The sequence below is a fragment of the Gavialis gangeticus genome, unplaced genomic scaffold (genome assembly GCF_001723915.1).
Source record: "Gavialis gangeticus isolate Ggan-Ray unplaced genomic scaffold, GavGan_comp1, whole genome shotgun sequence".
NCBI classification, from domain to species: Eukaryota; Metazoa; Chordata; order Crocodylia; family Gavialidae; genus Gavialis; species Gavialis gangeticus.
In genome coordinates, this window is record NW_017729006.1 from 28,258,331 (window position 1) to 28,261,249 (window position 2,919).

Below are 2,919 nucleotides of genomic sequence, written 5' to 3' on the forward strand. Positions count from 1 at the left end.
CAAGCTCCAAATGGTCTTGTGTCTTCTACTGTTCCTATTGGCACAAGCAAGATTTTAACAAATTTCCTTGTAAAGGTAGGATCCAAAGCTTGTCTCCATATTTGTCCCACTCACACCTCTAGCACCTTTTGGTCTTGCTTCCAATGAACTGTGCAGGTTTGCAGTTGAGAAAACACTAGTATTTTGTAATCCTTCCTGGCAAATAAGATGGGCTTTCTGCACCTACCCGAACTTTGTTTGTTTAGTAATTTATAGCCATGTCCCTTGGACGGGTTGTCATTTGTCCAAGCCTGTTATGATGAAGAATATCAACAAGGCAGGACTTTCCTTTCTGCTTCTCATTCAGTATTGGCCACCTGCTAATGATATCAGGTTGGTTTATTTTCAAACTGTTTGTTTTACAGGTCAATGAACCTAATGTCTCTAGTGGCAGAACCCTAAAACCAGGGGCAGTTCTCATTTTTGAAAGGGAATGCAAACCTTTGCCCCAAACACACCATTAAAAAAATGATTATTTCACAATAATGACAACAGATGTGAGCCCTCCCCCCCAAATGCTTAGCTTAATTGTTAACTGTTTATTGTTAAATGCTTATTTGCTAGTCCATACAAGGAATAGTAATAATACTTTGTAAATCTACCATCACTGTCAACTGAAGATCTCAAAGCACTGTGCAAATATTAAGATTCACAAAACTCCCGTGTGAGTTTTGTGCCATCTGGTACCAAAATGCAGTCGTCTCCTGGGTGGAAGACAACTGTTTAAATAACATGCATGAACAGGTTGAAGACCATAAAAAGAATAAAATCATGTCCATAGAAAGGAAAGAATAGTAACTGAGACAAAATAAAGACTGAAAATATCTGTTAATTAAAGCTCATTCATATAAAAGAAGCCAGATGTTGAGTGGCAGAAAATTTGGCATGATGCGTCTGAAAATAACCCCTACATTGACCTGAGTAGGGTTTAGTTGCACTTTATCCCATTCACACTTGCAGTGAAATCATGCACAGTTCAGATGTATTTTCTGCCCATGTCCACCTTGTCTGTCATAGGTATTGTAAGTCTAAAAGTTGGTCTATAACAGGGGTGGTCAAAATATGGTCCACAGGCCAGATCTGGCCTGCCAACTGATTGTATCTGGCCCACGGGTGTGGGGCCACAAAGTCATGGGATCTGGCCTGCAGGGAGCCAGCTGCTGTGCTGTGGTGTGCTAGGCAGGCAGGCAAGCATGTTTGGGCCCCATCTACAGCTTACACCAGCTCTCATCCCATGTGCTGGAAGCAGTGTCAAGTGTGAGCCAATGTTAGCTATGGACACTGCCAGCAGATTCACACTGGGGATCAGGGTGACCGCCCAGGACTGCAGCCGACATGCTGATGCAGCAGGGTCACCTGCAGACCTGGGCAAAGACCCCAATCCCCAGCGGGAACCTGTTGCCTGTGTCCACAGCTGCTTCCGGCAGCACTCAGAGCTGTTTCTGGCATGCAGGCCAGGAACTGGTGTAAACTGTGGGGATGTGCTGTAGGTGTGGGATGGTTCAGGCGGGGGGAGAGGTAAAGGGAAGGTGGGAGACACAGAGAGAAGCAGCCCTGCCCACGGTGAGTGGCAGCAGCCAGTGCTGGGTGTTAGAAAAAAGTGAGACCTGATGGTGGGTGCTGGGGCCCTTCTGGATGTGGCCACCCACAGCTCATGCTAAAGCTGCCTTGGACTTCCACTTCACTGGTCCAGGGCAGCCTGGAGGTAGCACTGGTGGTGGCAGTGGGAGAAGCAGGGAGGAGCCACAGGGCAGCCCTGGTGTGGGCTCTGGGCAGCCACCACCAGAAGGGCCCAGGCAGTGGTTAGCGTGTCCACCACTAGGTCCTGCTTTTTCCCATCACCCACCACCAGCGACCACTGTTCATCATGGGCAGAGGGTAGGCAGGGCTGCCTCTCCCTGTCTCTGTCTCTCTCTGTCTTTCCCTATCCCCCCACCCAAAGCATCCCACACCTATGGTACGTCCCCATAGCTTACACCAGTTCCTGGTCCATGTGCCGGAAGCAGCACTGGGCAGGTGCCAGCATCAGCTGTACACACAGCCAGGAGGTTCCCACTGAGGATCAGGGCATCCACCTGAGGGTCTTGCTGGGGTAGAAGGGCAGCCTGGAGGTGGTGCTGGTGGTGGCAGCGGCGCTGGCTGAGCTGCCTCTGCTGAAGCTGCAACCCAGGCCCATGCCAGCTCCCCACCCGCCCACAGCCCCATCCCACCTGGGGGGTTTGGCAAGCTGTTGTGCAGGGGCGGGGTTGCTATGTGGCTTGCAGGCCCAAATAATTGTCCACCCCTGGTCTACAAACATGTAAGTAAATTGTACAAGGGTACTGTTCTCAGGTCTGCTACTTCCTCACTCTGAGTTACACACACATAACTGCTGTTTTACTGACCTCAGGTGCAGACAGAAGTTGTTTGTTACACAATTGGCCCCTTGAAAGTGATCTTCAACGGTGCCCTGACAGAAGTGCACAGATACAGAGCGCTTTAAAAGTGTTCGGTCGCAGGACAAATTAACCCTCATTTAATGAGGGTTCAGATGAAAGTGCTCCAACCCAGAGAGCCTTCACTAAGTTCTGTTTGTTCCTGCCCAGAGCAACAAATAGCGCTGCTGGTGCTGTCTCCAGGAAGGGGGGGAGGAAGAGGAGGATAGGGAGCTCTGTCTGGGGTTTGCCCAGCCTGTGCTAGAAGATGGGGTCAGTGGATTGGAGCTCCCCACCTTGAGGGGGCCCCAATCCACCTACACCACCCTCCAGCACAGGTTGGACAAACTCCAAACAGAGCTCCTTCCTCTACCTCCCCCCCCGCCCCCACCTTGAAGACAGCACTGGAGCTGGGGGTAGGGGACAGGGGAGACAGATTGCAGATACACAGCCTCTCTCCCCTGGG